Consider the following 27,643-nt stretch of genomic DNA (forward strand, 5'->3'; position numbering starts at 1 on the left):
AGTTTGTTACTTTACGATTGGGGAAGGGAGACTGGATTCAGCAAGTGGGCCAAACCCTTTTCCCTGCCACCCCCACAGGCCAACTTTGACAGGTAGGCAGGAGGCTCGGCTGCACTAGGCAGCTGATCCCAATGGGGTCCTTTGTCAATAAGCCCTACTTGCAAAGGAACAATCAGGAGCTCATTTTAACCACCTGATTATTTTGTTTGAGCCATGTTCTTATCTGATGTCACATGAGGTGGGTATGGAGAAATTGGCATCATGAGCCACATTTGGACCTATGCCAAGCCTAGTTAGGTTCATGGGCAAGAGAATCCCCCTCCCGTGCCTTGACATATCAAATTGGGTTTAATCTGTCCTAGCTAAGCTAGTTCAGAGCACTGGCAGCTTGTTATGCAAGGATGAGAAAAGCAGTGTGTCTTTTGAGAAACTCCACCATCTAAATCAGAGTTGAGAAACCTGTGGCCCTCTAGTTATTGTTGGACTACAACTCCCATCAGCCTCAGCCAGCATGGCCACTGATCAAGAATTACAAGAGTTGCAGTCCAGCAACATCTGGAGGGCTACATGTTAGCCAACATTGTGCTAGATATTATAGTGTGGAAATATTGAGTACTCTTTGAATAGATCTGCAGCTGTGTAGGAACTGCTGTTCAGACACTTCCCCTCTCTCCCATTAGCATCCACATAAACAACGCAGCTGGGTGGCAAGGATTTCCCATGGAATTAGCAATACCCCCCCATTGGGGAGACCGCTCCACAGAGTGTTATCTTGTTCAGCATCCAGGTAGGCTCATTTGGGAATTAAGGAAATGGCGACTGGACCACCAGAAGCAGGGCTGTGTTGCTGCCATCATCAGCACAGGTTAGTCCCCCCTGCCAGCAGTGTTTGACATGACACCTTCCCCTTCCCCAAAATGCAGTGAATTCATCTCTGTTGAAGGGGAGGCTGAATTTATTTCCTTGCCTCCACAATCACCCAAATCCTAACTGTGTCAGGTTTTAAACTTGTTTTTCATCTTTTAAAAAAACAATAAATAATATATGCATACTGAATATATATGACCATATCTCTGTTCATGTACATACATCTCTTATTTGATGATGCTGTAGGAAATACATCCTGTGATGGTAGAGCATTTCAGTTGGCACATCAGCCTCCTCCTCTTCCTCCTCTGGCAACTAGAAATCAGCTTTCAAAAATAACAAGTTTCAAAAAGCTCAGGTACTCTCAATCTGTCTTCAAAGAAGGGTAGGTGTACCATATGACAATAATACCTGTCCATTTTTCCTCTGTGATACTGAAATGCGCTGTATTTCATTACTCAGTATGATATTTTTTAAAAAAAATATGGAAAAGTTATTCAGCTTACAGTTTTGATGTATACTGAACAGAAATGACAACTTTCCTGAACCAATGAAATATGATCATTAATAAAACCATAGAAACTGTTGTATTTTTCATCATCCTCAAGATTTCAAAATATATCCTCACTCAGTAAAATGATGAGTGACAATACCTGATGAGACATGGAAAGTCAGAAGATTTTTATTGATTGATTGATTGTCTTCCTTATCTTAGGCCAACCAAGGATTGAGTGAATGTATCCTATGTCTCTCATTCTTTTTTTCCTGTCACTAGTGTGTGAAGAACTGTGTAAATCTTTACCATTCACATATAAGGAAACATATATGGGGAGAGGAAGAGGCACTTGGACATTCTTACATTAATTTAACTCTCACGGTGTCCCCTGAAAAAGCACTTTGTAAGTTCCACTGAAATAAATGGTCTTTATTTCTAAACTGTGGACTTAGTTCACCAGGGATGTTCTCGATTGGAATCTATGGGAGTTGCACAAAACCACACTCTTTCTTCCCGTGTAGATCTCATCTTTTAACATTTATATAAAGCTAACTTTATTTTCTAGAACCTAAACTTTGGAATCAGTTCTCCACATTTCTGAACTGAATTTAATTTGTGGGAGAGAGGTTTACATACATTATGAACTTAGAGAGAAGGGGTGGAGAACCACAGACCAATGGAGCCAAATGCAGACCTGAAGGCTTCTCCCTCTGGCCTTTGGTACTGTCCCCTAGGCCATACCTCCTCTCTCCTAGCCACACCTCTCATGGCCCTGCTCTGCACCCTCTTTGAGTGCTTTTGCCTTGCTGAAATTTCTCCTTGAATTCTGATAATCCTCATCTCTCTCTTTTTATTTTTGCCTCTTGCTTCGATGGAGGAAGGAGGCCTGTGCCTTTTGTGTAACTGGGAGTGTAGCCTACAAAACAAAGATAAGAGTCACATCTGTTGTTATACCCACTTTTGCCTCTGGTCCTGCCCATCACCAGCATGCAGCCCCTAGAAAGTTGCCTGCAATGGGATGAGACTAAAAAAGATTACCTACCCCTAACTTAGAGTATCAGAGACATATGTAACTTGAAACAGCCTACTGTGTGGCATGGAGTGAATCCCTACAAACACTGGGAGTGAGGGTAGGAAAGATTCAGGCATTGGGTTGTCCTGACTACAGGGCTATGTTGCCAAAACCAATGCAGACAAGGAATTTTCTCTCATTTTTATTTTGTTTGACACTGCCATGTAGCTTGTCTCGCTTGAATTATCTGTAGGGATGGGCAGAAATTTGATTCTGTTCGCATTTCAAGCCAAGTCTATTAAATTTGCACTTTCCAAAACAATAAGAGAGCCCAAACACAGCCATCCTTCACAATTTGCACTTACTCCAATTTTTCAAGACAGTTCGTCAACCAAACAGTGTTTACAAAAATGCATATGTTAGGGGAAAGTGTGCATAAAAATGAATATATGAGTGAAAATAACATGCAAAAATACATCATATGACAAGAAATTGCTTGCAAAAATGTGTACATTTGTCAAAGCTGCCTAAAAATGCATTTATTAGGGGAAACTCATACTAAAATGCTGGAGAATTTTCATGGGGATTTTTTTAAAAAAAATCAAATTGCTGCAGAAATGTGGAGAACTGAATTTAAGTTTGGAAAAACAAGAACCTGAGAGAACCAAAAGTGACAGATCCTTCCATCCCTAATTATCTGGACCTAATTCAGATACCCTTCTTTACCAATGTGCTCTGTTTTGGTGGCCCAGTAGTGTCTCAGTTGTACATGTTGATATCCAGGGAGCTGTTGGGCAGATGACACTTCATTGTGGCAGGTTGGTTGAACTACTTACATTTGTGGTTCATTCTTACTCTGTGTTTCTATAATTAATTTGTATCTGATATCCTTCAGAGGGGAGTACTAGTCCTAACCCCATCCAAGAACCACACATAAAACCAAGTCATGAGCCCTATTCTTACAACACAGCTTGATTTCCATGTGCACAGGGAACACATGTATGACAGGAGGGGGCATTTTGCAGACATGCCAACAGGCGCATATATATCAGGAAGAATCTGACACCTCCCACCATGCATGCTCATTGTTTGGGCAGAGGCCAAGTCCTGTTGTGTTAACAAGGCTATGGAGCTTTCATCACAGTATCCTCACACCCACCTTTGAAAAGGTGAAGGCAATTCAACTGATAGGCAAGCTATCAATACTGTGTGGAACTTAATGATGAAGTGTGGTTTAAGTTGATCTTGCGCAAAAGAAGCAAACATTTCATTGTGCGTGGAAAATTAGAACAGGACCTTTTGAATTCATTCGGCAGTGGAGTGTTAGGGAGGTCAAGTGGCAGTGACACCATCTGGATGGTGGTGTTGCTGCCATTTGCGAGGATGAGGTTGGGACTCACTCCTGCCGCCACCAATATTGAGCTTCCCTGACCTTGACCTTCCCCAACCCCATCCCAGTGACCCTCATGTGTCACCACTGAAAGAAAATTACTGAGCATTATTCATTCTGTATAATCCCAGCAAATATTTCTGTTGAGGTATCATGGGATGATTGATTCATTCCAACAGAAATACTTTTGATGCAGCCTCTGTGCCTTAAGACTGTATTTCTGTTAGATATGATGCACACCATTGCAACTGGAGACTGAAGAAATGTGAGGGCAAGTTACTAGTCTGTACCTTCTTGTTCTTCCTCTTGTAGTGTTTCATGCCTCAAAACAGAAATGTTCTCCTTGTTGTAATCAGCAAAAAAATGTAGCCTAGTAGTTGTAGAAAGTGCAGAATCCATTACTCAGATTACAGAAGCAAAAAACAATGCAAAATACCATGAATTGCCCTTTAAACAACATAATTGCATCTACATTGCATCACACATGGTAATGTGCATGAGAGTGTCTTCCTGTGTCATGGATCAACTATAAAAATTGCAGTACTAAGAGAGTTAAATAATGTTAAGATGACTTTGTGGGTTACATTACAGATCATGCTGCAGGTATCAAGCAATGCCCAATGCTATTATTACTGTGAAGATGGCATGTTTAAGAAACTTCCATTTTTGTTGCATATGGAATATTAGCTATGCCAAACATATGTATATTTTCCTCATTTCAGCCTGTGGATTGCTCTGCAACAACGGTCTCCTATATTGTGGTTTGTACCTACTGCCTTATTTGGCTTTCAATATGATAAGAGGCATTGGGACTCTCTTTACTGAGTAAACTACCCATGTGTTCAGTTTTTAGTTGTTTTAGATGCTAGTTACTGAGATATGTAATGTGACAGGTGTTTGTAATATGACAGGTGTTGCAGAGTAGGTTCTTCGTCTCACCTCAAGGAAAACAGACTAGGCTATAAGGTCTACAGGTTATTGTACTTAACATCAGCTATTATTTGTTACAGCAGCAAGCAAACAAGCAAGCAAGAAATAAAGAGAAGGAAACTAATCTCACAACTCAGGGAGCCCACCTAACTTGGTGGGCCCTTTAGTGGTTTTTCCCTCAGTCCAGTGGGTATTAATTAAAGACTGTTGCTTATTCCAACATTTACAGCACGTTCTGCATCAGTGTTGTTGTTATGTGCCTTCAAGTCGATCACGACTTATGGCGACCCTATGAATCAGTGACCTCCAGTAGCATCTGTCATGAACCACCCGTTCAGATCTTGTAAGTTCAGGTCTGTGGCTTCCTTTATGGAATCAATCCATCTCTTGTTTGGCCTTCCTCTTTTTCTACTCCCTTCTGTTTTTCCCAGCATTGTCTTTTCTAGTGAATCATGTCTTCCCATGATGTGTCCAAAGTATGATAAACTCAGTTTCATCATTTTAGCTTCTAGTGATAGAAATACCATGGTCTGAATGATCCAGACTGTAGTGTTCAGTGATACATCTTTGCATTTGAGGACCTTGTCTAGTTCTCTCACAGCTGCCCTCCTCAGTCCTAGCCTTCTTTTGGTTTCTTCACTATTGTGCCCATTTTGTTAATGACTTTGCCGAGGTATTGATATTCCTTGACAAGTTCAGTGTCCTCATTGTCAACTGTAAAGTTACATAAATCTTCTGTTGTCATTACTTTAGTCTTCTTAACGTTCAGCTGTAGTCCTGCTTTTGTGCTTTCCTCTTTAACTTTCATTAGCATTCATCTCAAATCATTACTGGTTTCTGCTAGTAGTATGGTATCGTCTGCATATCTTAAATTATTGATATTTCTCCCTCCGATTGTCACACCTCCTTCATATTGGTCCAATCCCGCTTTCTGTATGATATGTTCTGCATACAGATTAAACAAGTAGGGTGATAAAATACATCCCTGTCTCACACCCTTTCCGATGGGGAACCAATCGGTTTCTTCATATTCTGTCCTTACAGTAGCCTCTTGTGCAGAGTATAGGTTGCGCATCAGGACAATCAGATGTTGTGGCACACCCATTTCTTTTAAAGCATTCCATAGTTTTTCATGATCTACACAGTCAAAGGCTTTGCTGTAATCTATAAAGCACAGGGTGATTTTCTTCTGAAATTCCTTGGTCCGTTCCATTATCCAATGTATGTTTGCGATATGATCTCTGGTACCTCTTCCCTTTCTAAATCCATCTTGGACATCTGGCATTTCTCTTTCCATATATGGTAAGAGCCTTTGTTGTAGAATCTTGAGCATTACTGTACTTGCATGGGATATTAAGGCAATAGTTTGATAATTACTGCATTCCCTGGGATCCCCTTTCTTTGGAATTGGGATGTATATGGAACACTTCCAGTCTGTGGGCCATTGTTTAGTTTTCCATATTTGTTGACACATTTTTGTCAAAATTTGGACAGATTCAGTCTCAGTAGCTTGTAACAACTTTATTGGTATGCCATCTCTTCCTAGTGATTTGTTTCTCAAGTATTTTAAGAGCTCTTTCACATCACATTCTAAAATTTCTGGTTCTTCATCATATGGTTCCTCCATGAATGAATCTGTCATCCTTGCATCTCTTCTATAGAGTTTGTCAGTGTATTGCTTCCATCTTCCTTTGATTTCAACTTGGTCAGTCAGTGTGTTCCTCTGTTGATTATTCAACATCCCTACTCTTGGTTTAAATTTGCCTTTCATTTCCTAATCTTTTGGAATAAGGCTCTTGTTCTTCCCTTTTTGTTGCCCTCTTTTATTTCTATACAGTAATGATTGTAATAGTTCCCTTTGTCCCTACGCACTAGTCGCTGTATTGTTGCATTTAGGGTTCTGACCATATTTCTGTCTCCTTTTGCTTTTGCTTTCCTTCTCTCTTTAACCATTTTAAGAGTTTTTAACAAGAGGTATTGTCTTTTTGCATTCTTCCCTGATAATGTCCCTGACTTCACTCCATAGTTCTTCTGGTTCTCTGTCAACTAAGTTGAAAGCCTCAAACCTGTTCCTTATTTGATCTTTATATTCTTCTGGGATGTTGTTTAAATTGTATTTTGGCATTATGATTGTTTTGTTGTTCTTCTTTACCTTTACTCTGATTTTCGATATGACCAGTTCACAATCTGTACCGCAGTCTGCTCCTGGTCTTGTTTTTGTAGAAAGTATGGAACTTCTCCATCTTCTGCTACCAAATATATAATCAATTTGATTCCTATATTGACCATTTGGTGACGTCCACATCTTTTGAGCAACTGAAGCAAAGTCTTCTTTTCAGTTGCTCAAAAATGTGTTTGCAAGAATCAAATTATTGGCTTCACAGAATTCCCACTATCGTCAGTCCAAAAGGCTCTGGCGAGGGTGGGCCTTTGCAGCCATGCCGGGGAAGACCTGGCATGGCTTCAAACCCTGACGGCATTGCTCTCAGCTTCTTCAACACTCTCAAACCCCCTCACCATGTTAAGGTGTGCATCCTAAAGGGGGATGTTCTTACTATATGGGGAAAATCTAGTCCAATATTATTGGATGGCCAAAGCTCTAGTTAAGTTCATCATGACAATGACAGTGAAGGAAAAATGACAAATTGCTGAGAAATCACAGTGGAAAAATATTCCTTGTTGAATAAGTCAGCTTCCTGGGTCTGACAATTAGAAATGACATGTCTTATGTTTTGTGAAAGAAAGAAAAAGCAGCTAAAAAAGTTTTATATAGCATATTTTTCTAAAGTGGTTGTGTGACATGCTTTTGGTTGTTAGAACAGTTTTGCAGAGTTCACTGATGTTATTAATTCCACCTAATTGTTTTGATCAGGAATCTTTGGGCATTATCAGCCCAAGGGTAAAACATTTAACCCTAACCCCTGAAGCCACATGACGTCTCCAGTCCCTTCTACTCTGTGGAGGGTCCCCACATGATTGAGACCCATGGAAAATCAGGGTTCTCAATGGCGCAGGGAGACTTCACAGATACACAAGGCTCCCTACTGTACAAGGACACTTTAATCACAGCTCCAGGGGTTGATTCTAAAAATGAGCTCCCACGTTCTCATTCCATCCATGTTGCCTCTTCAGTTGATAATGCCTGAAGAGGCCTTTGGGCATATTAGTATTCTGTGTTAATTTAAGAGACTCTTACTGCCTGCTTTTTCCCAAACATTTCCCAAACTGGACCAGAACACCAAATCTTTTCTCAGTGGTCCATCTCATTTATATTTATCAAAGAAACAATCACTGATTTTCTAAAAATTCTTTTAAGCCCTATCATATGGAATTGAACTCCTGTTCTATGATAGACATTTCCAAATCTCCCCATAAGTTGAATAAATTATACAGGCAACATAATTATATTCAAATATAACTAATTTGAGCAATGTGTTCTGCTAATGAATCAAATACATCACAAACATAACACTTGCTAAATTGCTGCTTTTCAACTGCCTACTCAGTAGCTAAACCAATTCACTGTTTATGCCTTGTAGCTTTACCCCTGGTGTAAAATTCTTTCCCATAACCAAGTAAGAGCACTATGATAATTTCAAATTGTACACAATCAGTCTTCTTAAGGGGATGTTTTACATAATATTGAGCTTGACATGAATAATTATTTCATACTAATTAAAACACATGGCCTCTTACTCTATCTTCAAAACCTCTGCTTCCATCATTACCTAACCGTGACTGGAATACAGAGGAATGGCTTGGCATTGCACCGAATCTTGCAAGCCTGATCTCATCTCAAGAATTACATGGAAATGAGCTATCCATAAATATTAAAAATTATCTTCTTCGCACAGATGTTCATTCTACTTATCTGCAGAATTTCTGGATCAAATATTCAATATGAATATGCTAGTATCCACCGAAGATTGCTTTTGGCAGGGTATGTGTTGATATCAGCAGGAAATAAATAGAAAAACATTAAAAGGTATAAAACTCTAAAACAATAGCTTAAAGGTGTTTTACAAAGTACAGATGGCTTATACTGCTCAAGTGTATGCCTGCGCAGAATGAGAAATATTACATACGAGTGGATAAAGAGAGATAGAGAGACAGACAGACATAGATATAGATATGACTTGGAAATAATTGATCCTGAGCAATATGTTGTGTGTATATTTACAACAGAATGAAATGAATGAAAATTGATATTACCAAAAACTAGCCTGAACAACCAGTGTTAAAATAGTGGTGTTCGTGAGCAACATTACATGGAAAACTTAGACTATAACATATTGTAACATAGAAGTCAATTCTTTAAGCATTTTAACTTAACAAGCAACTGGTAAGCGGAAGCACTACAAGATGTATCTAGCCGCAACCCTATACCCAAACACCTAGGAGTAAGCCCCACTGAAATCCATGAGACTTTCTTCTGAGTGGACATGGATATAATTGCAATGCAAATATCTCAGTTTGTATACACACATGAATCAGTTTCTTTAGTCCACAAGTTTAATCAATCCCAGCAGGATGCTTAAACGGGGCAGTGTTGCGCTTGCTCCTGGGACCTGACAAGGCATTAGGGTGTATGTGTGTGTATAAAATAGGAGTGGGTGATGCCTGGCTATATAAGATAGCAGCACCCTTTCACTTCCTCTTCAGATCACAGTGTGACACCCACCCACCTTCCCTATATGGGGAAGTATAGGTAATTTCTAGTCACTGGGGCTGAGTAGGAATTTTTGCCCACCATTCTAATTGACTAGGATTCTTGGATTTCTTTTTCACCTATTCTATACCGCAGCTGGGGGTTCATGATTGGGATAATTGGCCTTGGTGGTGCCTCCTTTGTGTAGGTTAGTGGAAAAATAGTAAGACCAGAATCACTGGGGAGCTTTCCGGTGACAGAGGATTCCTGAAACCAGCTCCTTGGGGCTGTAGGACTGGGAAGCTGGGTAAAGACCCCTTTTGATACTTATCTAGCTCACACACCTAAAACTGTAGGGCTTGGGGGAGTTGGTGAGCCAGGTGTGACTCCGTCCAAACATAAAGGTGCAGCCTGAAGGAAGCAGGTTGGGGACACTGCATGCAATGTAGGGAGGGTAGGCTCATCCACAGCTTTCACACAGTTACACATCTGCAGATCTCTTTTGTAAGGTTTAATAATTTGTCATGCTTACATTTAATTTTCTTTTATAGTTCCCCCTATGAATATTTTCATGCTGTGTGTCAATTAGTAGCAAAAATCCAATGGGATGATACATCCACACAATCTCAGGGATCCAAGGCCTGCTCTACACATGTAACAAATGAAGTGGAAGAATCCTGAATAGACCAAACTATTCAGGATATGGAGGGTGGGACATATCATTTTGTATGACTGCACCTCATTCTGCTACAGGTATAGACCAGGTCCCTATGCAAGTTATGCAAGGTTACCCTGTGGTATCATATGATCAAACAAGTTTTAGGTTATAAAAATTATCTATTGGTCTTACAAGTAGCCAAATCAGGTGAACACAGACTCTCTCTTTTTTCTAGATGATGTATTCTACAGTCTAGTCCAGTCCAGTCCAGTGCATACAGGAAAAACCTATACAACATGAGGCAGTGTACTGATGCAGACCCCCTCTAGGATGCACACCTTAACATGGTATGAGAGTGTTGAAGAAGCTGAGAGCAATGCCGTCAGGAGTCTAGACCAAGAGGCTAGACTCCTAGTAGGGGCACCCAAGGCGGAGAGGTCAAACCTGAGACACCAGACTAAGATACATCCAAACTCAGAGGAAGGCAATGGTAAGCCATCTCTGAATACCTCTTACCACAAAATCCCTATGAAAATGCAACACGAGATAGTGCTGGAAGATGAGACCCCAGGTCAGAAGGCACTCAACAAGCTACTGGGGGAGAACAAAGGATCGACTTGAAGGCACATAACAACAACAGAAAGAACATAATAATAAGAAGAGCCCTGGTGGATCAGGTCCATGTTGTCCAGCATCTTGCTCTCACTGTGACCAACCAAATACCTATGGGAAGCCCACAAGCAGAATCTCTCCACTTGCGCTTCCCAGTAATGGGTCTTCAGAAGCATACTGCCTTTGGCAGTGAAGGCAAAACATAGCCTTCATGGCTAGTAGCCACTGATGGCCTTGTCCTCCATGAATTTGTCTAATCTTCTTTTAAAGCCATCCATATTAGTGGCTATCAGTACATCATGTGGAATGTAGTTTAGTATTTGTCTGTCCCTATGGAACAAATCGCCTGTGACTATTTAAATTTGGAAAGCAGTGCAGGGAAATGAGTTAATCCTCATTCCCAAAGTCTAAGCCCCAATCTGATGTCCACTCCATCTTCTTTAACCATTTTGGGAGATGCAGTCATGGCTCTCCTGATGTCACATCTTCTTTGCCCTTGGTGACTGTGTTGTACGACCAAATATACTGTACAAATGTGGCATCACATTTGCACCAACATCTTCATCCATGCCACAGTCTATCATCTCCCTATGCACCCCCGCTATACGCAATATTCTTCTGTGAGTAGCATTTATAAATGCAGAACCAATGCATTTAAAATACTTCCCTTCAGCTTTGTTTAGAATTCTTTCCAGGAGTTTAAGGTCAGAGACAGTCTGTTGTCTACTCTTTTCCCCATATTTCTCTTTTCCAAAGATTTCAGAACACATGCTGAACTGAGTCATTTAAAAATGTATTTATTTCCTAATCACTACTGAGAAATTGAACAGTGCACAGCAGACATACTCATTCCAGCTATTTAAATAGTGACAATGAAACATGCAATTAACATTAAAGCAAAGCGACAACCAAACAGTTTACATTGGAGGACAAAGCCCTTATCATACCCTTGGTAAGCTCACAGTCAAGTTAAACACCCACTCATAAACCAAAATAACTGAGCTCATAAAACACCATATGTGAAGTTGATTTAAAAAAATAAAAAATAAATGTGGAGGTACACCAAAATGGGGGTAAGTATCAGCCAATCTTGAGCCATTAAAGAAGCCAGCTGATGTGCAAATGAATACCAAGAAAACCAACAGTTAAATCAGCAATTGCCAAAACAATACAAACAAACAAACATCTTTCATGAGATGCAGAACTCAAATGAATTGAACAAAACAGTGCTGTCTGTCTTGGGTGGTTCCTGTATTGTTTGCGGTTCTGGGATGTTCCTTTGCCAGATTCTATAAGTATTCCTGCTCTTGGCTACATTATTCGATTGCTACAGAAGGCTGTGCTCATACTTGTGCTCCACTGCTCATTCCTTTGGAAGTTGTTTTATTCAAGTCCATGCTATTATTCTTCGAGCTAAGTATGGTCTAGTCTGGATGGCAGAGACTCACCAGGTTCTTGTAGAGGCCTTTCTCATGGCCTGCTAATCAGTTGCAGTCCATGAGGTGGGGCGCCACCTCTGTATTCCCCTTCTGGCTGTGGCCGTGTTGCTGCTCAGCGGGATGGGGATGGAGCAGGACAAGATGGTAGTGAGGGTGGATAACGCACCAAGTTGGCAGCGGGCACAATGCTTTGCATGCCGAAAGTCCCAGGTTCAATCCCTGTCTCCAGGTAGGGCTGGGAAAGACTCCTGTGTGAAACCCTGAGACACTGCCAGGCAGTGTTGACAGTATTGAGCTATGTGAGCCAATGGTCTGACTTACGAGTGTTATCTGTTCCTAATTAGGTCATATCAATGCACTGAACTGAACAATGCCCTGACCATTTTTTTTATTTTTATTTTTTTAAAAAACCCATCTCAGCCATGATTAAAGCTTTGACTTAATGGTTTATGAAACCCACTAAAGTATAGACAATAGGCATTTAGTTTGTTCAACAAGAGACAGTTGCTCTGCAATATAATTAATCACACCATTGCTTATTGTTAAGTGATTTTGGTCAACTATGTGTTGGAAATGATCCTCTTTTGTAAAAGAACGTTATGAAAAATGTATCTTTTAAATCTTCCTTAATAATTTTTGCATATTTACTTGATATTTAGCCTATGCCATGCATTCAGTGTGAGGGCCAAACTAGATGTTTCATTAATACAATGGTCATCAATGTGGCACAGGGTACACATGTGCCTGCAAAGGCTGGAAAGAACCATTCCAATGTCTGTAGCAAAAAAGAGAGAAAAGGTTGTGGTGTGTGTGTGTGTGTGTATCTTCACTATACATTTAAAGCACAGTTATATTCAGTGCTTTTTTGTGGCAGTACTCACTGGCATTTACCAAGATATGAGTACAAGCATCTCAGTGATGATGATTAGTGGTTCTGCTCCTGTACACTTTGCGCACCAATCTCAGATCACCAAGGCAATCTTCTCATTCCCCCGGGTTGCCAAGGCACCTCTCTCCCTCTCCCAGAGAGCCAAGGACTAGAGCTTGGAAAAGTTACTTTTTTGAACTACAACTCCCATCAGCCCCAGCCAGCATGGCCACTGCATTGGGCTGATGGGAGTTGTAGTTCAAAAAAGTAATTTTTCCAAGCTCTGCCAAGGACCGTTCCTCCTCCCCCTCCCAGAGGTTGCCAAGATACTTCTCCCCCTCTCCCAGATTGCCAAAACACCTCCTCTCCAAACCTTCTCTCTTGGTAAGGTAGGTGGTGGTGGGCAGCAGCAAAGCAAGATGCTTGCTGAAGAGCTACCCTGGCCTGTCACTCTCCGGCTTGCCCAGACTGCCGCCTACCACTCTCCCACACGCTCGCTCTCCCACTCTCCAGCTGTTCACTCGCTTGGTCTCCCATTCTCCACCCAGTGCCACTTCCTTGTCTGCCCTTCCTCCCCCCTCCCGCACCACATAGCCTGGAGGAAAAGGAGGCCTCACATCAGCAATGCCAAGGCCCGCTGGAGCTCTCTTGACCTGTTGCTCTGCTGCTTGTCCAGACCGCAGGCCGCTTGCTCTCCAGTGCTCTGCCTGGTTGCTCGCTCACTCACTCTCTGTCATGGGAGGCCAGGTCATCATGCTGTAGGTTGGAGCACTACCTGTCTGTGGCCCAGCAAACTGCAGCATGATGCTTTGAGGCTTACCATTTTATGTATATAAATTATTATGATTGGAATTTATATCCTGCCCTTGCTCCCAAAGGAGCCTAGGGCAGCAAACTTAAACAATTTATCAAGAAAAAAAAGCATACTAAAAACAATTAAAAACATTCCAAAACACAATTAAAATTATCAACATTTAAAACATAGTTTAAAATACACTAAAATATTCTTTCATCAATGATCTTTGGGCTTTACCAAAAAAAACCCCAAACCACAGATTATACTACTTTAAACACCCATGGCTTCCCCCAAAGAATCCTAGGAACTGTAGTTTCTTATAACATAGTCCATAGAGTTGTTAGATGACCCGTTCCACTCAAAGAGCTCACCCAGGGAACTCTGGGATTGTAGCTATGTGAGGGGAACAGGAATCTCTTAAAAACTCTCAACACCCTTTACAAATGATAGTTCCCAAGATTCTTGGGGGAAAGCATGGAAGTAGGGCTGTGCTCCAGATTTGTCTGAGGCCTGAGCCAAATTGGGCCCATTTGAACATATTTGGGCCTCAGCCAAGTCGAGTTCTGACAAACACGGATTGCTATGGGTTGGATTGGATGACCCAGAGCCAACCAGGGCTGTCAGGAGGTGAGGCATCAGGCAGGGAGAAGAGGCAGGCACAGCTCTTTCCTGCCTCAGCCCCGCCACCTCACAGGATTGCTGCAGGTGCTAGTTTGCAAGGTACTTTCGCACACAATCAGTCCCTTGGCTGTTGAGCCCAAGGAGCGATCTGGGTGGTGGTGGACTGCAAGGTGCTTTCCTTAGGAAAGTGTTTGCTGAGCATCACTGGCAAAGGATCACCCCCTCCACTGATCATCTGTACGGTGGAGAGGTTGATTCTGCAGGGTTCTGCAATACCATCCCCCACATCAGTGCCTCCTTTGAGGCATTGATGGGGGGAGGCATCTCAGGACCCTTCAGAATTAGCCCCTCTCTCAGTCAGGGAGGGGGAAGGATCCACAAGGAAGTCTTCCCCTGCCCTTCTCCCAGCTATGCGTTTCATTACGGTTTTAAAACCCTAATTAAATGTTAGCCCTGCCTCTGAACTTATTCGGGACTGGATCCAGAGCGGAGCAGGGGGGATAATCTCCAGGTCCAGATTGGAGCTATAGAGGAGGCTGTACACAGCCAGAATTTAAAGTGGTATAGCACTACTGTCAATGTAGGATGCAAATGGGGTATTTGTGTGGTATACCAGTTTCTCCAGCGTGCAAATGTGTCCATAGGCCCAGAAAGGTTGGTGACCCCAAAGGTTGTCTTAATAAATAACATACAGTTCCATATCTTGTTTTTTCCTAAACAATAAACACATTTTTTACTGGGAAGGCAGCATGAAGGGAGGGGATGCTTATGAAGTAATTCCCCTACCACAATTGGAATGTAAGCAAACAGACACAGGGCCTGAGGGGGAGAGTCCTCATTCCCGGCAATAAAGGAAGTAAAAAAGAAAGGAAAGTATTTGTTAAGTCTTATTTAATGAGGGTTAAAATACATTATACTCCTACTCTGTCTTTTTTATTGTTGTTTTCAGAGTGTCATTTTAATAACTGGTATTTCATCAAAGCTTTTTAAATATTTTAATAAAACAAAATTAAAAGTGCCAGATATTTATGAGGCTTGTTGCCGAAGCATTACCAGACGTAAGCATTTCTAAGGAGAAATATGACAAACCTAATATACAGGTTACATTCATTTTAATAGCCCTTGTGCAAGCCCAACTGGAATGAAAAATGGTTGTATAGCAGCAATGCTTGCGGGGTGGGGTGGGGCAGTGATTCTAGCTTGAAGCTGCAGTCTTATGCTCACTTACCTAGGAGTAAAAGTTACCATTGAACATAGTGGGTTTGACTTTTTAAAAAACATCTGTAGGATTGTTCTGCGCAAGTTCATTGGACTAGACTGATTGGAAACATGTTTGGAACTTTTTATTCTGAAAAATCAGTTGAACAGGGAGAGTTAATTAATTTTCAGCAAAGTAGAAAAGCTGGTGAGTGTAAATAATTTCTGATAGTCACGGTGTTTGCGTGTCCACAGGATTTTTAGAAACTTATTTTTACTTGTTGTAGTCTCTTCAGTTGTTAAGGGTCTCATACAATGAATAGAGAGAGTACATGTGATTTCTGACTTCATTTCCTCTCTTGCATCCTCATCACCTGACCCCACTACCCTCCATGTATCAGTGGGGATGCCCCCAAATTCACGTTGGCTCCACACAATTTATAACCTTGATTGTGTGCAGAGTTCTAAATTCCACAGGGAGCTTACACAATTACAGCATGCTCTCAACTGCAGACCGTCTTCTCCAATCCATGGAGGGGATGTGATGGAGGGAGAGAGGCTAGCTAGCAAATTGCCATTCCCTCCTTCTGTCGGGAGGATGAGCTGGGCTCCTGGGGGGTTGGAAGAAGAGGATTCAGATGGCTGGCAGAGGGAGGAGGGAGGAACTTACCCTCTGTGGAGCGAAGCCGAAACAGAGGACATGCCAGAGATAGGGTCGCCTAGCAGCGGGGAGCCTGAGAGCCTTGAAGTTTTAGAATCCCCCCCAGACATTCCCAGGCCCTCCCTTCTCCGCAGCTCAGAGCAAGAGGGAGGGCTGATCACAGCAGAAAGGCGGAGAGATGGTTTACCCTCAGCTTCTTCTTTATCACCCATAGTGGAATCGGACACTTCAGAAGAGGAGGAGGTGATGCCTCCCCCCTCACCACGCACATGCAGACGGTTGAAAAGACAGGAGAGAAGGGGGGGAAGGCGGGCAGTACCTGAGGGGGAGTTAAGGAGGAGCGAAAGGTTGCGCGCCCGTTTAGCCCCTTCTTAAAGAACAGGCGGGAAGCAGCCCCCTGCTCTGTCAACTTTCTCCCAATGTCGCAGGACCAGTATTCCTGTATTGCTTCATGAGAAAGCGCAGTCTTTGTTTGGACATTAGTCTAATAAAACACGAATTAACTACAACCTCTGGTCTGGTTCCTGAGTCGCATCCTGGGCCTGACAGCTTGACAGAGCCCCCTAAATCACCCTCAACGCTCTCTTCACTTGACTGGGACAAGATGTCAAAGGGAGCAGTGGGGGGGACGAACCCCACTTCTGAGACGGAAGAAGTGAAACTCTTGAGGACTAAGGTAGCTGAATTGCAGACGGATGTCCAAGCCCTGCTAGCAGCAGTCAAGGCGCTGAAGACGGATAATCAAACCTTGAAGGCCACGATAGACCAGATGCAAACACCCCTCCAGCTGCCACAGTAAATGTTCCCATTGGATTGCCCCCAAAATACGCGGGACAAAGTGATCAGTTGGCAACTTTCGTGGCTCAATGTGAGTTATATCTGGATGTCAGGCACATGGAGTTTCCAGACGATGGGGCTAAAGTGGCCTTCGTGATTAGCCTCCTGGAGGGAGAAGCTGCAAAATGGGTGACTCCGTATCTCGTGAGAAAAGATACTGTCTTAAGAAGGTACAGAGGATTTATACAGGAGATGACCGAGGTGTTCCAAGACCCGCAAAGAGCTGAAACAGTAGCGCGGCAACTAGGCGCTCTGAAGCAAGCTAAAGGGACTGTTTCCGAGTACACTAACGCTTTTAAAATTCTGTCCCAGGAAACTGGTTACAATGACGCCGCCCTGATGTTTATGTACCAGAGTGGATTAAATGCTGAAATCCTGGATGAGTTGGCCAGGACCTTCCCCCCTGCTGACCTACCAGGGCTCATCCGGCTATGCCTACAGATAGATCACCGGATGGAAGGAAGGCGCCTGGAAAGGAAGCAGGAGGTCCCGAGATACTCAGCCTCGGCATCTCGCAGCAAGACCTTTCCCTCTGCAGGAATGGCAGGTAATGCAGCTGAGGGACAGGGAGGGGCTAGGCCAAGACTGTCGGAAGAAGAAAAGGAAAGACGCCGCCGAGAACGTTTATGCTTTTATTGTTCAAAGCCGGGCCACGTGGCCAGAGACTGTGGACTAAAAGGGGGGAAAGCTGAGCCGTCGGGAAACTAGAACACCCAGTCCACGTGCAGGCCGATGGACTGGGGGCAGCGTTGTATAAAGGCCCCCCAACGATCCAACCTCCCTCAAAGGGGGTGTTGGTCTTGCCTATTCGGATTACAACTTCCAGAGGAGTGGTGTTTAATTCCACTGCTTAATTGACAGTGGAGCCTCCACAAATTTTATTGATGCAAAGTTAGTCAAGCGTCATGGAATTTCCCAGTGGAAACTGAATGCTCCCCTAGCTGTGGAGACTATCGATGGGAGACCCCTGAAGTCAGGAGGGGTGACACAAGCCACGGAGGAAGTGAAACTTCAAATCCCCGGGCACGAAGAGTTCATTTCGCTATACGTGTCAGATCTCTCGAACTTTGAGGTGATTCTGGGAATGCCCTGGCTAGCAAAGCATGAACCCACAATAAGTTGGAAGGAGGCGGTGGTGTGGTTCACCTCACAGTATTGCCAGGAGAACTGTCAACCCGAAGGAATCAAGAACACCTTAGCGGGGGCAGTGCAAGAGATCGAGCAAGTGACCTTGCCGCCAAAGTATGAAGAATTCAAAGATGTGTTTGATGAAAAGGAGGCAGAGACTTTACCCCCCCACCGCCCTTACGACTGTGCGATTGATCTAGTGCCAGGAGCCAGCATTCCATCAGGGAGAATCTACTCTCTCACAGAGATTGAGAGGGAGGCCCTGAAGGAATTCCTGGATAAAAACCTGAGACAAGGATTCATACGCCCCTCACAATCCCCTGCTGGAGCGCCACTATTGTTTGTGAAAAAGAAGGGGGGGACTCAGACCCTGTAACGACTATCGCGCATTGAACCAGATCACCATCCCCAACAGCTACCCGCTGCCCCTGATCTCAGAGTTGTTGGACCGACTGCGCTCTGCAAAAATCTTCACGAAGTTGGATTTGAGAGGAGCGTACAATCTGATCAGGATGAAGCAGGGAGATGAATGGAAAACAGGGTTCTTGACCGCTTACAGACAGTATGAATACCTGGTCATGCCATTCGGACTTTGTGGAAGGCCAGGAATTTTTCAAAAATTCATGAACGACGTGTTTAGAGACTTGTTGGACACATATGTAATCTGTTACTTAGATGATATCCTGGTGTTCTCAAAGAACTAGGAAGACCACGACCAGCATGTGAAGACGGTGTTGCAGAGACTGAGAGAAAATCACCTGTATGCTAAATTAGAGAAATGTGGATTTGACCTCAAGTCTCTAGACTTCCTTGGATATCGAATCTCAGCGGAAGGCGTGGAGATGGACCCAGGGAAAGTAAGCTGTATATTGGACTGGGGCCAACCTGTCACCAAAAAGGATGTACAACGGTTTTTGGGGTTTGCCAATTATTACAGAAAGTTCATTCCAGGGTTTTCCAAATTAACAGCTCCTCTGACTGACTGTTTAAGGGGAAAGAAGAAGTTTCAATGGACAGAGAATGCCACCCAGGCCTTTGAGGAGCTGAAGAGAAGGTTCGCTTCTGAGCCCATTCTGCACTTTGCTGACCCGACCCGCCCTTTCATCGTGGAAGCAGATGCTTCAGATTTTGCTATCGGGGGGGTCCTTCTGCAATTAGACCAAGAAGGAAAGGAGCTGCACCCCTGTGCGTACTTCTCTCGGAAGTTAAAGCCTGCAGAGAAGAATTACACAGTTTGGGAGAAGGAGCTGCTGGCCATCAAGGACTCTTTTGAAAACTGGAGACAATACCTAGAGGGGGCCCCTCATCAGATCGAAGTGCGCTCCGACCACAAGAACCTGGAAAGCCTCCAAACTGCCAGAAAGCTGAACCAGAGACAAATAAGATGGTCCCAGTTCTTCACCAGGTTTAACTTCAAGATCACTTACCAAGCCCAAGCCAAAAACCAGAGAGCTGATGCCTTATCCAGACAGCCACAGTACAAAGAAAGTGAATCTGAGGACCAGCCTCAGTACGTGATCCCACCAGAGAAATTAATGTTGGGATCATGCCAGTCTTCATGGGAAGAGAAACTCAAAAAGGCACAACAAGAAGATGCAGACGTACTCAAATATGGGCAGGAGACGGGACAAAGTCAAGACTCAGAAGTAACTTTTCACTGGAGGAATGGACTATTATGGTTCAAAACAGCCAGATATGTGCCAGAAGGAGAATTAAGGCTCAGAATCCTACGCCAGTGCCATGATTCCATCACAGCGGGACACTTTGGGATTTACAAGACCATTCAGAACGTGGCCAAGGACTTCTGGTGGCCTAAAATGCGTAGGGATATTGAAAGCTATGTAAAGTCCTGCTCTGTCTGTCTGCAGACAAAAACACAAACAGGGAAACCAGCAGGACTGTTACAACCACTACCTGTCCCACATGAACCCTGGAAGGATCTCTCCATGGATTTTATAACTGATCTACCCAAATCCCAAGGAATGACAGCCGTTTTAGTCGTGGTAGATCTACTCACCAAAATGGCGCATTTCCTCCCTTGTGCAGGGGCCTTAGAGGCTAAGGAAACGGCCAAGTTATTCATCAAAGAAGTCTACCGACTGCATGGGTTGCCAAACAGTGTAGTCTCAGACCGAGGAACTCAGTTCACAGCCAAATTTTGGAGAGCAATGTGGAAACAGTTGCAGACGGAATTAAAACTCTCCTCCGCCCATCACCCCCAGACAGATGGGCAAATGGAACGCTTGAACGCCGTTTTGGAAAGATATTTAAGAAGTTATGTGTCCTATCAACAGACTGACTGGGTATCATATTTGCATTTTGCAGAGTTCGCCTACAACAATTCTCTACACTCCAGCACTCAACAAACCCCATTCTTCGCGAATTATGGATTCCATCCTAAAGTCTTTCCAAGCAGCTCAGAAGGAATGCTGGTACCGGCAGCTGAGGACTTCCTAAAAGAATTGCAAGCGGCGCAACAAACACTGAAACAGCAGTTAAACGAAGCCAAAACAGAGTACAAGCGAGTTGCTGACCTGCACAGGAAGGAGGGCCCCCCCCTTCAACCAGGAGACCAGGTATGGCTGTCCACCCGTTTCCTCCAGATGCCGGGCAAATGTAGAAAATTACAAGACAAAAGGGTGGGTCCTTTTGAAATAGAAACTCAAATTAATCCCGTGGCATACCGGCTGAAGCTACCTGACACGTTTAAAATACATCCTGTGTTTCATCGATCCCTCTTGACGAAAGCTGCCCCTCCCAGTGAGCTGCGGCCGGAGGAGCCTCCTGGGTCCCCACTCCTGATAAATGAGCAGCTTGAGTTTGAAGTTGAGGAAATCTTGGATTCCAGGATCAGACGCCACAAGCTGCAGTATTTGATTCACTGGAAGGGCTATGGAGTGGCTGACAGATCATGGGAAAGTGCAGATGATGTGCATGCTCCAGAGTTAGTAAAACTTTTCCATCAACGTTTTCCTCACCGCCCCAAGCCAGACAGGGGGAGGGGGGCACAGCTTGAGAAGGGGGATGGTGTCGGGAGGATGAGCTGGGCTCCTGGGGGGTTGGAAGAAGAGGATTCAGATGGCTGGCAGAGGGAGGAGGGAGGAACTTACCCTCTGTGGAGCGAAGCCGAAACAGAGGACATGCCAGAGATAGGGTCGCCTAGCAGCGGGGAGCCTGAGAGCCTTGAAGTTTTAGAATCCCCCCAGACATTCCCAGGCCCTCCCTTCTCCGCAGCTCAGAGCAAGAGGGAGGGCTGATCACAGCAGAAAGGCAGAGAGATGGTTTACCCTCAGCTTCTTCTTTATCACCCATAGTGGAATCGGACACTTCAGAAGAGGAGGAGGTGATGCCTCCCCCCTCACCACGCACACGCAGACGGTTGAAAAGACAGGAGAGAAGGGGGGAAAGGCGGGCAGTACCTGAGGGGGAGTTAAGGAGGAGCGAAAGGTTGCGCGCCCGTTTAGCCCCTTCTTAAAGAACAGGCGGGAAGCAGCCCCTTGCTCTGTCAACTTTCTCCCAATGTCGCAGGACCTGTATTCCTGTATTTCTTCATGAGAAAGAGCAGTCTTTGTTTGGACATTACTCTAATAAAACACGAATTAACTACAACCTCTGGTCTGGTTCCTGAGTCGCATCCTGGGCCTGACACCTTCACACAATTCTAATCTCATGAGAGTTTAGATACATGAATAGGGCTTGTGTGATGCTCCTGTTTAGTAAACAATATATTATGTCCATAACCTAGCACTGTGTTGGAATTCTGCTAAATTTGGATTTGGTACCGAATTTTCCATTAATTCATTTATTGTCAATCATTGCGGATCAGATTTTCTGTGGCTATTTTCTAAAATGGATTGGTTTTTTTTAAAAAAAATCTGCCTCTAAAATGTTGATATTAAGATTGATAATCTTATCAATATTTCCTTTCATTTATCAATATTTCATTTCCAAATATCAATATTAATATTAATGTCAATATTTTTTGTGCAGGAAGAAAACCCCAGATCGATAAAAGCTAGTTGACAAAGAACAAACTCGAATCGATACCAGCCTTTTAGGTTGGCCGAATGCTTTTGAACCGGCAGCAGTCAACGGAACCCATAATTACCATGACCCAAAGATTCCTGAGGCTCCAGTGCCCACATGGAGCTCCACACAAGCAGGCATTGCCCCATTCATTTAAGTGTTGGCATATGTTTTGTCAGCACAGTGGAAGTACTTCCTGACATGATCGGCATGAACAGAGCTCTACATGGGATAAAAACTGATGTTCTTCCCCAGGGCCCACTTCATAATGGGTCCAAGCCAAACAAGTTCATTTGGATTAATTGAATTAACTAATATAAGTTTCAGCCAGAGCTGGACCAGGCCCTGCCATCAGCACTGCCCAGCAGCACATTCCCGTCTATTGTCAGTTCCCCTTTACCAAACTTCCTTTTGCAAGGGAAAATAGTGATGGGGAGGCCTGACTCTTGGGGCCTAGATGCTCTCAGGAGCATGTGCAGGGGTATCCATTGACACACACACTGGAAGCATTGGAATCTGCATTTACTGTACTTCCTTCATCCAGTAGTCACTCCCATGTATGTTTATGGGAATGCCTAGTCCTTAAGGTTGAGATGAGTCCCACCCCACCATCATCCCCTCTTCAGAATAATACGTTTGAGAATGAGAGGAATGGGAACAGAGGCAGCAGCAAGTGGTGGGAAAATTAATAGGAGGGGCTGTTGCTGAATTGAGCCCATTATAAAATGGGCCAAAATCTTGGAGGATGTTTCTAATGGAGTGCATCAATAAACAGCAGGAAGAATGCATCAGAGTGACCGATCTGATTCTAATGCAATATATTAAGCTGTCATTTTCGGAATGGGACTTTGCAATTTGTCAGTTGTGTAGCAAGGAGCAAAACAGCTGTGCCTGTCCTATTTTCAACCAATATCTATGGAACCCGTTGTAATTGCTGCAGTAAAAGCTGCTGATACCAAGGATTTCAGTTAATTTAATTGTGAGTACCTAAAGAAGTCTGAACTTCAAAAATCAAACAAGACAAAAACTAAAAAACCCAACCTTTTTTCCTCCATTTTTATTGTATGGTCAGATCAAGGAAGACTTGAGAAGCCCTTTGAGTACAGCAGCATGATGATTCTTTTTCTCATGAAGAAACAGCCCTTACACGTGGAAGCCTACAAAAAGATTAATAGGTAGATATTTGCTTGTGGCATCCTGCGGCGTTACTATACAGGAGTCAAGCTTCAAAAAGCAGAAATTAAGATATGGCTGCTGAGAAAGAAAAATATTTTCTGAGAGAAATGTTTTGTTGGCACTAGTGGAAATGTATCTGTTGAGTCAATACACATACAGTTTGTTTTTTAAATACAGTGCTGATAAAAAAGCTAGGCAAGAAGATTAAGGAAGATTTGCATTAGGGAATATGCACATGAACCGTATCACGCAAATCAGCAATAAACATAAGAATGTCCTATTTTCACATTATAAAATAGCTCCAAATAGAATGGTGCACATGGAGCAAAATGACGCAGAAGTTTAAAGAAATAGGGGATCCTGTGAGAGAGGAGAATGAGATCAGAGATGAGAAAAGAAAAAATAAAGGGAAGATACAAGCCCTGGCGATTGGAACAAATGTGGAATTGGAAAAAGATCTGGAGTTTATGGATTTTAGAAATAAAATCTACTGTTTGGAATTTAACGTTATCTCTGAAGAAATTAATGAAGATATTAGAGATAAAGTTATCAATGGCTTGGATAATCTTCTGGACTGGAATGATGTGATGGAGCTTGATATAGAGAAAATCTATGGAATTAACTGCAGCCATGTGACAATGGAAAAACTCTTAAGAGATGAGCCAGTGCATTTTGTAAAAAAGAAGAACACAGATATGACTTTACAACAGTATTTCAGCAACTTATTCAGAATGGATGGCAAGAAAATATTTGGGATAGAGGAAATTCCCATCAGACTCCTATTATATGACTATGGCTACAACAGCAAGATTATTATGGAATACTGATAATGGAAGATTGGACACTGAAATTACTGGACTTAACAGGACTATTGAAGATGGAAGATGGAACTAATAGGGATAATGGAATAATGGCTATTGAAATTATTGGACCTAACAGATTCTGATGAGATGGATTAATCGAAATGTTTATTTGGACTATGGTTATGACAATAAGATTATTATAATTATTAACGAGATGGATTAATTGACATGTTTATTTGGAGAAAAATTGATAGATATATTTCTTAAAGAATTGAAACCTCTCTTTGACTTTTTGTGGAAAGAATAAAGTAATGTTTATGAGATTTGATGATTAATTAAGATAACTACTGGAGGAAAGTGATTTTATAATATGATTTAAGAGACAGGATTGTTATATATTGTAGACCTATAACTGATTTGATATGTGACAAATGGGAAGTCAACATTTTATTTTATTTTGTTTAATCATTTTTGTTTTGTTTTGTTTTTTGTCTTTGAATGTTTTATGATTTTGTTTTCTATGTTTTATGAAAATTTGAATAAAAATTATTGTAAAAAAAAAAACAAATAGAATGGTGCACATGGAAGAAGAGACTATGCTTTCAGAAATATGAACTCTTGTACCCCAAAGTCAGACATCTGTGTGGTACCCAGGTGCACTTCACAGATCTCTTGCACATGAGATCCATTCTGATAATTCCTACAAAGCCAGTGCACACTGATCTTTTTACACTATTGAAACAATGGGGAAACAATTGTTAGCAGGTGACCTCCATGTTGACCTTCCATGGTGGCTACACTAGTTGCTGGATTGACTCTTTACTTCTTTATTAATTCTTGTTTTGGTATGAGGCAGCCTCTGTCAGCCTGATGACCCCTAGATGTTGGATTATAAATTCCTATCAGCCCAGCCAGCACAGTGATACTGGCTAGGACTGATAGGACCTGTAGTCTAACAACATCTGGAGGGCACCAGGGTGGCAAAGAGTAGAATAAGTTAGAAGCTGCCTTCAGAAGTGAAAAAAGAGTTCAAAGAAATGAAATTGGGGAGGGGTCATATGAAAAGGAAAGGTCAACTTCAAACTAGTTCTAGAGTGGATAAATTCTTGAATAAATGTTTTAAATCCTGTGGGGTTTTGTTTATTTATTTTATAGGATTACACACCCACCTATCATATAAGGTCCCAGAGTGGGTTACAGCAATATAATAATATTATAATATAATATTAAAATCAGTTCAACAAATTACATCAGTATTAAATATTAAAATAAATTAACATAATTTCTATAAGAATAGGGTGGGATATATATATATAAAATGTTCTCCCCTCCCCCCTCCAGGAGCAATTACTTTCCTAGGTTTGTTTGTTTTTAAACCAAAAAATCTTTCTCTAGAGTCTCTCTACAGAAAAGTTCATCTGGAAATGCCTAGAAACTTAATCTTGGACAGTGAGCTTGGAAACCATGTGCTCTTTCTCTTACATTCTAGTGAATTCTTTATTCTTAATTTTAATACAATAAAGCACAGCCTTTGAAATGTTTTTGGTTTTGCTTGCTTTTTAAAGAGTTCTTAATTTAAAAGGCAATGAAAACCCAGAACATCAGTTCACCCTTTCACAGGGCCAAATGCCATCTTGCACGACTTTTGAAACGTAAGGTATTCTGTTGCGTTTTCACAAGCCTTTAATGTTGTTAGTCTTTTTGAAACCATAGATTTCATTCCTCCTCCCTGCCATTCACATGGGCTTTCTTTCTTAATCTCATCCAGTGTACCATTGTCTGATCCTAAAACATGTTTGCAGTAATGGATCTGCAGGAGAGAATTCTTAATTGGACCTATGAAATTCCCTCAGGTAATAGGGATGGAGGCTAGTATTTTTCAGCTGAGGCTGGGGCATTTTGGTAGAAACTGAGAGGCAGGTAATAGCCTTGGCAGTTGCTTTTTAATTAGGTCTACTGTTTAGGCACGACTGAAAAGAAAATTATAGTCCATAGCCACAATTGGTACTTTGTGATCAAGTCCATTTTTCTTCCATTGAGGATGTTTTATCAGTTGACAATTTTCAATTATATCTTCTATTCTTCTGGTGATAATGAATTCTTTTATGTGGGTTTCTATCTAAACTTCAGTCGGGTATGGACTACTGAATATAGGAAGGTGAATAGCTATTTGTAACACATTCTATAGTGTGGTGCTTGACTGAAAAAGCCTCAGACTCTTTTGTTCTCAATTTATATATACCTATGGGGAAAATTGGGCTTAATTGTTAAGCATTAAGTCTGGAATTGGAAGAATTATTGCAATAGATGGCTAATTTTTTCTCAGTTTATATTGTTGCATGTAGATGAATCAACTTCAGTGTGAATGACTACTATATAGATTTTCACAACACTTAACATTCTGAATTACGGCCCTATTCCAAGTAAACTGGTTCATTCTCTGTTGTATTTTGAAGAATTGCATAGACTCCCCTGGACAACCTGTTTATTCATGATTCATCCTGATTTGCTTGCACAAAATGTATGTCCTTTGTCTCAGGTAGCAAAATGTCTTGGGATAGCTCCAACATTTAAATAGTCGAGATTGAATTCCCTAACTGAAAGAAATCATTCCTTCCACAGTCAACTGTAGACTTAGTATCTGCACATACAACATAATATGTTTTTTCCTCCCTTGGCGCATATGCACCTGGTCATTATGAAGAAAGGGAGGTCTGTGAGCATCTCTCATCTATCCTTTGGCATTCTACTTTGTTGGGAATGTGAGCTCTGAACTTGGTTTCCTTGACCAAATGGAGCAGGGGGGGTACATAGGGATATGGGAGACATGTACAGTCTTCCTAGTCCTAGTAATGATGTGCTGAATGCCTGTGAACATGCATGACATTAGTCTACTTTACACATAATACAAACCATGGTTAACTAAACAATATTGTATCAAACTATGGCTAAGTGTTATATATAAATCTTACCCTGTAGCTTAGTAATGGTTTGTTTATTTATTTATTTATTTATTATTTATTTAACTTGTATACCACTTTATATTTCAAAAAATCTCAAAGTGGTTTACATTTCAACAATCAATATAAATTATACGTTCAATGCAGTTGCTAATAATAAGAAAAACAATAATCCACATTTTAAGTAACATAATTGTTACTTAAACAATGTACATAACATGAAAACAAAGTGAATCATATACAAAACAAAGAAAAGAATATAACAATTATAAAATATATCTAAAAATTCACATGCATATTACAATAAAAGCATGTATGCAGTATCTTAAGCCTGTTTTAACTGGAATTAACTATTGAAAGGAAACCACTACTAAAAATGGACCCATACAGCATCAGGGCAGCAGAATTGGAGAACAAAGAAAAACAAATGAGTCTTTGATGTTCACAGAGGATTCGGGGGCGCTGCAATTGCCCGGTTACACTCATTAAAATGTAACACAAATCTTGTGTCCAACAAA

The sequence above is a fragment of the Rhineura floridana genome, chromosome 6, assembly GCF_030035675.1.
Source record: "Rhineura floridana isolate rRhiFlo1 chromosome 6, rRhiFlo1.hap2, whole genome shotgun sequence".
Taxonomy (NCBI): domain Eukaryota; kingdom Metazoa; phylum Chordata; class Lepidosauria; order Squamata; family Rhineuridae; genus Rhineura; species Rhineura floridana.